The sequence below is a fragment of the Alosa alosa genome, chromosome 16 (genome assembly GCF_017589495.1).
Source record: "Alosa alosa isolate M-15738 ecotype Scorff River chromosome 16, AALO_Geno_1.1, whole genome shotgun sequence".
Classification (NCBI taxonomy): domain Eukaryota; kingdom Metazoa; phylum Chordata; class Actinopteri; order Clupeiformes; family Clupeidae; genus Alosa; species Alosa alosa.
This window is the reverse complement of record NC_063204.1, coordinates 30,926,956-30,939,851: the sequence shown is the minus strand read 5'-3', so window position 1 is coordinate 30,939,851 and position 12,896 is coordinate 30,926,956.

Genomic DNA, 12,896 nt, shown 5'->3' with positions numbered 1-12,896 from the left:
GATATCTAAATAGCTGGACATTGTATCTTATGGTAGAGTGAGGGCATAGGGACAGATATGTCCAACAACATCAATAGGATGCCTGGTTCTACAAACAGCCATATACATCATGTGCTGATGTGTTGACTGGTTTTATAGTATAACTTATCACATTAGTCTCAATTCACACAAGGTATAATGCTATTCACACCTAGTAACTGCAATACCATATATATTACACACTAATTAATGACACTGGTAACTTTTTGCATTGAATACAAACACAATCCTTCTAGATCACTGTTTCACCTTGTTCTGTAATAGTTAGAGTTGCATCATGGGCATGAAACACGCACAGATGAACTTTTGCCTCTCTCTTTCTCTCTCTCATCTTCGCAGCTATCTCCCCGATGCCACTGTATCCTCCTGTGCCCTTTCTTTGCCCCTTTCATCCCTCTTTCCCCATCCTCTCTTTCTCTTCTTACTCTCTCTTTCTCTCTCTCTATATGTGGCAGATTAATGACACCTAATAATATCGGATGGTCCTGGACATTGTCCCGTAATGAGAGCCATTCCCAGTGGGTTACTGAGGTGTCACCACTAACAAATTCTCCACTGCAGCGTGCAATTAGCCAGTTAAAGGGAGCGGTCCAGCACCACTACATCAGCATCATGGGGGAAAGACGAATGGAGGGAGACAAAAGAAAAATGTCCTCAAACGTTGGGAGCGAGTTTGTGTGAATGTATGTTCCATGTTGTTGTATGTGAATGTTTGTTGTTGTGTGTGCATATGTGTGTGTAATTTATACAAAATGTGTGTGTGTGTGTGTTGGTTTGTTTGCAAGGATGTTGTAGTGCATGAGTATCTGTGTGTTGCAGTAAATATTTAAGTTTGCAATGTTTGCAAGCCCATCCTTTTAATGAATGTGTGTATATGGGGCTGCTGAGAGACTGACCGGAAGACTTTATTTTTACTGTGTGTGTGTGTGCAATGTGAGAGCACAGCTAGTGGTTATGAGAGACAAATACATAAGTATGTGTGTATGATATCTAAGTATGTGTATATGACACAAACACAAATTTGTATGTATGTGTGCGTGTATGTGTGTGTTTGATGTGATAATCTAATGTACAGTGTGTGATAGATAGATAGCTAGATACTTTATTGATCCCCAGGGGAAATTCAAGTGTGTAAGTGTGAAGGAGATGATATGCATGCTAGCATGTATGTGTGTGTAAGAGGGAGTGTGTGTGTGTGTGTGTGTGTCTAAGGGTGTATGTATATGTATGCATAGTGGCTCCGAGGGTTAGCTCTGCTGCTCCCACTCTTCCCACTGTGATGAGCATTTGGCAGGGTTACCATTATGGCAACATTATTCCTCGGCTGGCTCCTGGCAGGCTTTCATTACACCTTCACCAACGTTGAAATATTTTCTGTAAAATGTCAGCGTATGTAAATGAGCCGCCGCTCCCATTCCCATGTCATGTTTTGCTGAAAGTTGTCGCAACCTTTCTCTTTAACTCGACTCCCCGCGGATCACAAGTTTTTTATATTACTTACAGAAACACAACGCAGCAGGGCCTTCCCTCCCTGAACAAACTTCAGAAAAAAGCAATCAGAGAATTCATCAATTGATCAACAGACCTGCCTGTTTTGGATCTGCACTTCCCTTGACTTCCCATGGTTACTACATTCTTAGCAAGCTACAACATCTTCCATGTGCACCCTCTGTAGCCCAGTGATTACAAACCAAGAGCGTCCAGACTCTGTACAGGCATTATGTGGATTGATCAATAGATCCATTTACCTTTCATAATCAATCTCACAGCCAAGTATTTCAGTATATGTCTTAAACTGCTAACAATCACAAATGAAAGGAGAATTCCAGTGATTTTTCACAAAGATCTTAAACTGCTATCAATCACAAATGAAAGGAGAATTCCAGTGATTTTTCACAAAGATCTCTGTTTCTCGAGGTCACAGAGTACTGTCAGTTCAAAGAAGCCCCCATGCCCCCAGAGTGTAGCTGCAGACATCGAGCTAAGTAGAACTGACTGTTTTTGGTTTTTGCTAGAATTCTCCTTTAAGGCCCCCAACCCTGTTCTGACCTCAGATAGACAACAAATTAATTCACCAATCAACCAGTTGAGCTCTCTAATAGAGTTTTAATGGAAGTTGCTACAATCTCCTATCAGCTGCCAAGTGAACCAAGCCTTTTTTATCTATCAACTTACTAGAAAAAATTACACACGTCCCACTTTTCTCTTCTGTGGAAAAGTGATCAATGAATAAATCACTGGATCAATATGGTTTAATTCTGAATGTGACTCACTCCATAATGAGGGAGCACATGGCAGAGTCCTTCATTGGAACTGCATTATGAGAGGAGGTAATGATATCAGTATGAGAATGCTACTGCTGCGGTTTGATGGGATTCTGCTGCTCTGAGTGTGAGTGTGTGATGCTCTTTCACATCCACCGTCAGACAGTGCAAGGCCTGAAGCCATGACAAAAAGCTAAGGGCCTCACATACTCCCATCCGCCCTCTCTCTCTCTTTCTCTCGCACTGTCTCTCTCTCTCTCTCTCTCTCTCCCATTCTCTCTCTTTTTTTCTCTCACAGTCTCTCTCCCTCTTTCCCATTTTTCTCCATCTCTCTCTCATCCCCCCTCCCTCTCTATCTCTCCCTCTGCCTTTCTCACTCTGTCTTTCTCCTGTCCTCTGTCCCTTTTCATCCCTCTCTCTTCAGATGCCCAGTGGCGGTATGAGAGAGGACCAGTCGACCAGTCATCCACGATGTGACAGTCGGAGCAGGAAGCGAGCGTCTGTCTGGTATTGCCGCGCCATCGCCAATCTATCCATTCATCACCCTCCGATCAAACTTCAACATGAGAAGAGAAACAGACGACGAGCAGGCAATGGATTAAATATGTCTCACTTAAATATTCTGTTGGTGTCTGAATCCAGTGTGAACACAAAAAAAAGACAAGAGGAGAATTTCCTCACTCACAGGCAACGTTTTTGAGAGATGAGTCAATACGTCGAGCGAAGATAAGATTGCTAAAAAAAAATTCAATCTGGGCCATGCTTATGAGGAAGACGAAAAACACAAGTGTTTGTAGGCAGCAGATGAACTCAACGAGTAAACCTGGCAGGCTGGTAGAGGCGGTCTGGTAAATTCTGTGGAGGAGGAAGGCCTTGGCACTCCCAGGTACCAGCAGTAGCTTGGCAATTTACCCCCCAACACACCCCTCCCTACAAATAACTCATCTCCTCAACCCCCCTCCCCAAACAGACACCAGACATTCTTCATATCATGGCAGTGAAAAATCCATCACAACTTACAGTCTCACCAACTATACACTTTGCTTTATGCGAGAATTAGATGAGAATTAGAGCTGGGATGTCAAAAGTAGAACATCTCTCAAACATGAGCCCACTGGGAAATATATTGAGAGAACGTGTGCTTATGAACTTTTAAAAGTTCTGCTTGTAAGGAGAGGAAGAAATCATCATAACGATGCTTTTAAAAAGTCACCAAAACTGAACAGTAAAATGCCTGGATCACCAGAGCACTTGGCTCAGAATTCATCTTTAAACGGTATAAGTTAAAGTAATTTACTTCATTCTCATAACCAGGCTCCTTCCTATCATTTATTATGAGCTAAATGTGTGCAATAATATAAGAAATCAAGTTAAGCGTTGGGGTGTGATTATTATACATTTGCATGTAGATTTTGGTGTCTCCTCAAAACAGAGCTACAATATTGCAATGCAAAGGAAGGGAAAAAATCCACCTCCAATTCAATTATCATGTGGGGTGGAATACTCATAATGTTATTGGAAACTCAATTACCCAGACAACCCATGTCTGGAAATTAGCAGAAGTTAGCTAAGGCAAGTCAGCATTGAATTCATCAAATATGGATTATCACAATATTGCATGTTCACTTTGATTCTGGCCGAAGACAAACATTCACAGTCGCTGGTACACACTCCCTGTGTATGTGTGTGTGTGTGAGAGAGAGTGTGTGAGTGAGTGAATGAGTGTGTATTATTCATGAACGGCGGTCTGTTCTATTATATATACAAAACTGATTCTGAGCACTTGGCCGGAGGCTACCAGGCACAGACATAGAATTAATTTTATTATATACACATGCATGATAATTGTGTGTGATTCAGTCAAAAGACAAGTGTATGATCCCACTATGATCGCAAAATAATAATAATCAAAATAATAATAATAATAATAATAATAATAATAATAATAATAATAATAATACCAATAATAATAATAATTGCTATTATTTAATGCCCTTAGGGTTTTTTTTAGATGAATGTGAGGCCCCTAGACTAACATAAATCATTTCTTACAGTGGTTGAGGCCATGGCATTAATGCATAAATGGTATGCTGCTCATATATAAAGGAAATTACTTTGGAATTAAACACCAGTCTACAGGTCAGACAGGAGAAGGGAGATAAGCGTGTAAGTTCATTAAAAATATTAATGAAACATCTCTCTGTGTTATTCGGCGAGCATAAAGACGGCCGTGTGCTTGAATATCACACTAATACAGAATTTCCTCTGGCTCATATACATGGAGATTTGCTCATAGTGTGTATGCTTCCAGACAACCCATGGGTTTCCATACTATCTACTTCTCCTCAGTGAGCATGGTATATCCAACTGTCAGCAAATGAATTACATTGCTACCCTGTGTGTGTGGTATATTGTATTACAGAAGCTGACTTTGATGGACTTTGTCACCAGTATCGTTCACTGATGACCTGCTGTTGGTGAGAGAGAATCTTTAATATGCATAGAATGATACCTACAGTATGTCACAGGCCAACTGGCTTATACAGACTTGCACACACACACACACACACAATTGCTCTCTCTCTCTCTCTCTCTCTCTCTCACACACACACACACACACACACACACACACAAAATATAGTATGTATGAAAGACAGACACACATACACAAACAAACACACCCACTATCTTGCATAGTGTGTTCAACGTGTGCGGCAGGTTGATAGCGTTTGTGCTGCATAAGGCTGGAAAACACAGGCAAGTTCCACCCCTGCTGCAGTGTGCGCCCCAGCCCCACCACTGAGTGAGCGCCGTCTCTCCTCCCTGCTACGGAGCAGGCGACATTGGCGAGCAAAGCCAAGTTGGGAACAGCCCGCAAGACGACTTCAATTCCACTTTATCAGGGGAGAGCACATTGCCTTCTCACAAGGGTGTAATTTATTTGTGCCTGTTTCAGCCCGAGATTAAAGTTTAATTGGGACTGACTGGCAGCTCCCAAGTTTTGACTAATTCTCCTTATCGGGAGTCCTTACTGACTTGCTGAGGGCGATGTGAGGGTCTGTGTGTGGTAGCCGTGCCCACACACACACACACACACACACACACACACACACACACACACACACACACACACACACAAAGTCAACACTGTAATCTGTAATCCTTTTTTTAACATTGGCCCAATATGTTGAATACCTGGGACTTCCAACACTGTGGGTTAACTATCTCTCCTTTCTCTCTTTTCTCTGTCTCTCTCTCTCTCCTCTGTCTTCCTCCTGTCTCCCTTTCTTTCTGCCAAGGTCCTTACAACCCTACGGATTGAACACGCTGTAATTAGACATGCATCAGATTATTTACCGCATAACATAATTGATTCATACAGGAAGAGACCTTCTGAGTCAGACTGGAATAACCATTATTTTCTTTCACACACTGCTTTGTACAAAAGTAGTGGAACTATTCTGTACACAAAATACCAATTTAGACCGAAAAAAAGAGCTGTCTCTCAACACATTTCTCTCAATTACTCTGTTGAGATAGCATTTCCTGATATCCCTTCACTTGCAACTAGATCACATACAATTTAGAAGATCACAGACGTGTATGTGCCAAAGAGAGCAAACATAGCCCCAATGATTCACTCCTGTTTGATGGCCTAAATCAGAATTGGAAGACATTTCATCTGTGACCTGTGGTATTAGTAACAGCTATTAAAAGCAATCAGTGAAATTGAGGGAGGATGTTTGGGCCAGGACTGAGCTGGGCATCAACGTCAATGCCTTAGCTTGTAAGTAATGTCTCTAATTAGATGCAGTGGTGCACTGACGCTGGCTACAAATGGGACACACTGGATTACACGGATCTCTGGGGGAATCAAAGCAGCCTTCTGAGTGAACACATTAGCACACAGCCAAAACGACTGAACAAGTTTGCTAGCATGCCATTTGGTTAGTACAGTGCACCATTCATAAGCCTTCTGAGTGAACGCATTAGCATGAAGCCAAAACAACTGAAGAAATTCACTAGCATGCCATTTGGTTAGAATGGTGCACCATTCATTAAGCCCCAGAAAGCCTGCATAAAAAAATATTATACTATTATTTTGTCACACAGCCATGTGTGTCAAGAAAAGTGTAACAGAAAAGTGTTAATTGCATGCCTTTTCTGGGTCACAGACACCCGGGGTGAGAAGGTAGCGTTTTTATTTCTCCCTCCCTGCTGGAGTTGTAAGCACGTGCTAAAGTGCATACGTGTGAGGTGTGAGGTAATTCACACTGAGGCAGGTGTGGGTGAAATAGTGTGTGTGTCACTCTCTGTGTGTGTGTGTGTGTTTGTGCGTTTGTGTGTGTGTGTGTGGGGAGGTGTTGTACCAGAAGGTAGGGGGGGGTTGTAGGGGCTCAGCCAGTGCCGTCCAAACCAGTTTCTCACCTGCCATGGCAAATCTGGGATTATGCCAAACTCCCAGGTAGCCTGGGTCCAGTGCACCCAGCTGGGACCGGCACGCTCTCCTAATGCAAATGGCGTGTTAATACGCAGTCCCCAAGCACATAATGTGTGCCGCGCCATGAAAGCTGCCACTACCAGCGACACCTGTGGGAACGGAATTCCAGCAAGAGTGGGGAGTGGGTGGGTGGAAAAAAAACACATGAAAAAAAGACCCCACGGATCCCTTTGAGCTTGTGCTAATGTTATTTCACACAGGCACTTTGGGGGACGCCTCGACGGGAACAGGGGTCATTTCCACACCATTGGACACTTCCAGGGAGTGTGTGTATTAGCCAATTACGCCAGCCTGATGAGTGTGGGGTGGCAACTCAAGCTGAACGATACAAGTGAATGGGGACATGGTCCCTTTGGGGACGAGCTAGGACGTGTTTGTGAGATGGTGGCATAGAAGAATGTCCTCAGTGGCTGTGGCCATGCTGTGTGTGTGTGTGTCTTTGTGCGTGTCGTAAATGCAATGTCCACCTCCCTGAAGCACAGCACATCTACGGTGAGCTGTGAAGTCCACAAGAGGCGAGGCTGTTTTTTAATTTGAGCCTCAGATTTGAGTGGGGACTCGGGGGGCAGAAGTGTAAAGCCCCTGTCATTTCTCCTACACTCATCTGCCCTAATGAAGCATGGGGAGGGAGGTGAGGGGTGGGGGTGTGGGGAGGGGGGGCAAGAGGGGAGTCCTCTCTGGGGCCTTCCCCGACTGGCACTAATTTCACCTGACACCGCCGAGAACCCGCTCTGTCTATCACACTTCATCAGACTCAATCAGACTGGCCGTGAGATGTGCCCTGCCATCCGCCATCACCAACACACCGCTACCACCCAAGCGTCTACCACAACCACGGACAACACCCCCCGACCGCCACCACCCTCAGCTCCCACCTGACACACTCCCCAAATGAAGGCACCTCATCTGAGAGGGGAGATCCATGAACAACCCCCCCTCAAAACTCCACAGAGCCTTCTCAGGTGTCTCCCCTGGTGGATCAGATTATGTCACCATTATGATGCCTAACATGCATAAATAGCTTATCTGCTCTGTGTACAACAACGGGTCTTTTAATTGTTACAGCAAAGCACTGGCCACAGCACCATAGGATTTTGGAGTTTTATATAGAACACACTTACTGTACAGTATTTGGAGAGTTTTGCAACATACTGTACACAGTCAAAAGTTTTGGGCGCAGCATTTTCAGATTACTTTTTGTGCTTCCATAATATTGCAAAAGAGTTCTCCAATGTTTTATCAGTTAGTCTTTTAAAATGATATCAGATTAATAAACAGAATGTGCCTTTGGAACATTGGATGAATGGTTGCTGATAATGGGCAATGTAGATATTGCATTAAAGATCAGCCGTTTCTTTCTACGACAGTCGAGAACTCCTTTGCAATTATATAAGCACATAATGTAATCTGAAAACTGTCTGGAAATTTTTAAGTGGGCCCAAACTTTTGACCGGTAGTGTATGTACAAAGAAACAAATACAAACAAAGTAATGGTCTTTGATAGTTTCAGGCACCTGAATCATCTGTTATTCCCTGATGACTATCGATGTCTACCCAAAAAAGGGCTCATCTTGGACGATAAGAGCCGAATTTTAGAGGTCAAGCACTATACAACAGATGGTATCAGGCTGCAGTGATGAATCGAACAGTGAAGCCAAATATGAGGTTGCCAGTTATGATAAAAACTGCTGTTCTGCATACGGACACTATTTTACTTGGCTGAAGTTTGACGCAAGCTGATGATGCCTATTGGCTGGGAGGTTTAGTCATCTGTGGCTATATGACGTGCCTCTCCACTAGCTGGCATCACTCATGTTTTTTTTATTTATTATATTTTTTTTTATTCAGATGTAAAAACCTGTTTTGCCCCATATGTGCACACATTTCTCTACTGACACTATTTTTTAGTTTTGCTTTCAAAACTCTCCTCTTGTTGTCCAAGATACAACAGTCTTTGACTGTCACTATGAAGAAAACCCTAGACATGCTTTGTCTAGTTAGTATTGTGTTTGCTTAGTTTAAAAAAAAAAAAAAAAAAAAAAAAAAAAACGGTTTTGTTTTGACTCTAGTTCAGCTAATGTTGCTCATTGAGATCCAATTTGCTTGGAGCCAAAGCACACCATCACTTGGTTTATTCATCCTGCACTAGGGCTTAGCCAAAGAGTCATGCTTGAACATATTCAAATGTGTAAAGCTATTAAATGTTCATTTGCACAACAGATGAGAGCCCACGTGCTGCTTAATCAAAGACTGCTATGCTTCGATGTCTTTCAATAAGAACATTCCAGTGGTGTTGACCAGGTTCTGCTTGGGGTAAACACACAAGGCATATTCAATGGAAGAATATTTTTTAACCTTTTTTTTTTTTCAAAAGCACAAGCACAATTGTCCCCAGAGGACACATTAAGGTTGAGATTTTAACTTCAGTGAAATGAATCAAATTAATAATATGCCATCGGCTTTGGCAGACTGCCTTGACAGAAAACCGCCATGTCAATCATCATAGATTGAGCAGTTCCTGCATAATTTTCCTGCCAGTGAAACAAAAAACAATCAGGTATAACTTAAACTATCACGTTTATTTACACCTCATTGTAGCTCAAATATATTGTGTATTTCCCCTGCCAGTGACTTGAGGGTACATCACAGAGTATCAAACAGAATTATGAAATTAAAATATTCATACTGTAAGTGCAAATATCCATGTATTTTACCAGGACAGACTTGCTGTTGCAAAGCACTGTATGGCCAGGAGAGGCCGTTTGATAAGAACTATTGGTGAGGATAAGGGCTGAATTAGAGAGTAATCATCCAGGCAGATGGGCTGAGAATTAGAAGGGGGCCTCGTTTGCGCAATGACCATCTCCTGAGCTCGCCATACGGCTGTGGGGCCGCATGTGTCCGCGGCGCTGGGGACGGCAAAGCCATGGGATGCTGGGTAAATGAAGCACGTCTGGACTGTCTGCCATCTCACCCAGCCGCTAGACATGGACGTGCTGCACAGCACTTGTGATAGGCTTTCATTGTAGCACATCTGAGATATGTTCCACACAGTAGAAGCACCTCCATAAGTTGTAGAGGCTGTATGCTCTGCTATGGATAAACTACAATATTGTTTTTTAACAGACTGTTAAATAGATAATGTAAAAAAGCCTAAGGTAGTCTCAAGTAGGATAAGGGCATAGACTATGTTCTTTGTGTATTGAAAGTCTTACAAATGTAATTTATTATAGAGTAAAACTTCTACAGTATTTTCTATGTATTGCTGGAATTGTCTTGTATATTGGAAATATGATTCCCATGTATTATTTATTCACACTTAAAATAGATAAAAATAAAATATAAAATGCTGACAAAGTAAATATTATACGACTTTCACTTCAGGGAACCAAGCCTCTATCAAAAGAGCAGCCACTAGCCCATGGGTGCTCTCCCCCGTTGTTCAGCTCCAGCTATGCCTTACCTCCGGCTCCCTCTCCCCCACCACCACCACCACCACCACCACCACCAGCACCACATCGCCTCCACTGCCCCTGCCCTCAAATCTCCCTTCAGGTTAGCTTCACGGTGCTGCACCTCCGCACCGGGAGCTTGTTGCCATCTTGACTCAGTCATAACCGCAGCCGTTGTCAGAAAGTGTTTTTGACGGAGGGCTCTGTGCAGGGGGGGTTGTTGAGTGAGTGGGTGGGTTGTGGTAGATGCAGAGCAGGTTGGGGGGTGAGGTGGGGGGGGATGTTGGTCTCAGCGCCCAGGCTGCAATGGAGACTCATGCGGCATCATCCAGCGGCCATACACACCCACATACATACACACAAACAGACACACACACACACACGTGTTGCTGAGCTGATGCTGCCTGACACAGTCAAAACACGGCCCATTGTCCACGCTTAGGGGAGCGCCTCAGATGCGCGGCACGTGTGCATCATACCCCACCTGAGCGGACGTGAGTACACCGAGCGTGGCTCTCAAACGTTGTCTGACCTTGCAAACCTGGTCCGTGTCAGTGGTGGTCATGTTACAGTAAGGGCTGGAAGAGGAAAAGACGCATCTCAGGTTCAGGAGAGTCATAGACATATGTCTGTGCTGTTCAACTGCACGGGGAGAAAGACAGAAAGAAAGAAAGAAAGAAAGAAAGAAAGAAAGAAAAAGAAAGACAGAAATGGACAGCGAAACTAGAGTCTAGCTGCTGCACATCACAGAAATAAGGGTGGCTTACAAAGGTGGGATTAACTGCATTTCAGATTTCTTGAGCCATTTAATGCCTTAAGAGCTCAGTGCAGTGGCATTGGCTCAGACAGGGGAGTAGGTAGCAGTGCACTGGTGTCTTGCTACTACTAGAAGTACAGCAGTATTTTTGTCAAGTTGTGGGCAGGTTCTATAAGCAAAGTTGCGCTCATCTTCTTTGGACGTCTATCCAACCCGTACAAAATGTCCACACAAGTTGTTTTCAAATGTGTATTCTTGTGATAATGTGCCACACTCATGTTTGGCCCTATGATACTACAAGCACACTGAAAAAAAAAAAAAATATATATATATATTGTAGAAGTGTCACAGAGATTTCACCTTTGTTATTATTTTTTCTTTCTATATGAAAGCGGTGATGTGTTTTGGTGGAACACTCGCTGTCATGGGAAAGCGGCCGGAGTCTGAGTCTTTTTGAGGTCATTCGGTGCAGGAAGTGCAGTGGGTGCAGAATGGTGTTGGCACTTACTTGCTCCATCTAAAGCTCCTGGAACTGAAAGCTGGGGTCAGGCGAAAGGCTATAGATGAGAAGTGACGGCCCCGTTGTTCCGTGCCATCCTCCTTATTCTGCGCTTCCCTGTTTCCATTTTGTATGCAACCGGGTCGGATAAAGCCAAGTCCACACGGCGATGGTGACATTATCCGCGTGTACCAGTATGCACAAAAGGGACACAGGAAGCCCGAATAGAAGGATGGAGTCGGCGAGTATCCATTAAGACACAAGCTTCACTTCTTTCACACAATGCACTGTGGTGCTGGCCCATTTAGCCTTATTTCATCGACTCTGCAGAGTGCTTTTATGTGTCTGTGTGTAGGACCTGCTTTAGCACACTGGACAAATTGCTTCTTTTTTTTTTTGTCCATCTTCTCCATTGTACGTCGCAACAATTCGGCTTAATCATCAGAGACCTGAAAGCACTGGCTGCCCTCGATTCCCACTCTCTTTCTTTCGCTCTCTCTCTCTCTTTTGCTATATTGGGGATTTTTCTATTTAGGAGCGCATTGTTTTAATGCAAATTATAACCATAAAACCCAATACCCCATTCTGTTAAATTAATAGAATTACGAAAAAAATGTAATGATAGCAATTAAGTCTTGAAAATGCAAATTTTATAGTCAAGGACGATTAGCTCATTTATAGCGGGATGCTGGAATGATGCCAGCTGAAGGTAATTTAGATCCCAGTTGCTCACGGTTACATCATGATAAATCTGTGTTTTGCAGCACAACTGTGCACCTTCAATGAGAGAACTTCAAATGAGGAGCAGGAAGAGGCAGGGGGAGAGATTGCTGACTTCTCTGTTTTGAGCCAAACACAGCAACAAAGTTTTCTGGATGAATGATTGTTTTAGGAAAGTTGTGAATTTCTTCCTCCGAAAACGGATGGCATCTGAACAAGCAAATTCTATTATCATTTACAAGGAATATGTATCGAGAATGGATTTGTATCAAGGTTCTTGTATTATGGTAACCAAAAAATCAATATGGCAAAATCACATCCTACCTCATTCACAACTGTCACATTTTGAACTTATAATAATAGAGCTCACTCTGTATTAAAAATTTACATCAAAACTAAAAGGTAGGGTTGACATTTAAATGCCTGGAATTCAGAAGGCTAAAATCGTTTGGCCATGTAAAGTACTCACATTAATTATTGTAAAAAAGGCACAAAGGCCTAATGAAATGACTCTAATGGCCCTGCCCAGGCCTTTGCCTCCTAATGGCTTAACATTTTCATTAAGGCCTTTTACTCCAACCACTGTGGTATTACATTGCAAAATGCCCAGACCATCATCTCCAGCGTCATCATTTGTCCTGGGTCATGGTCACCAAGAGAGTGT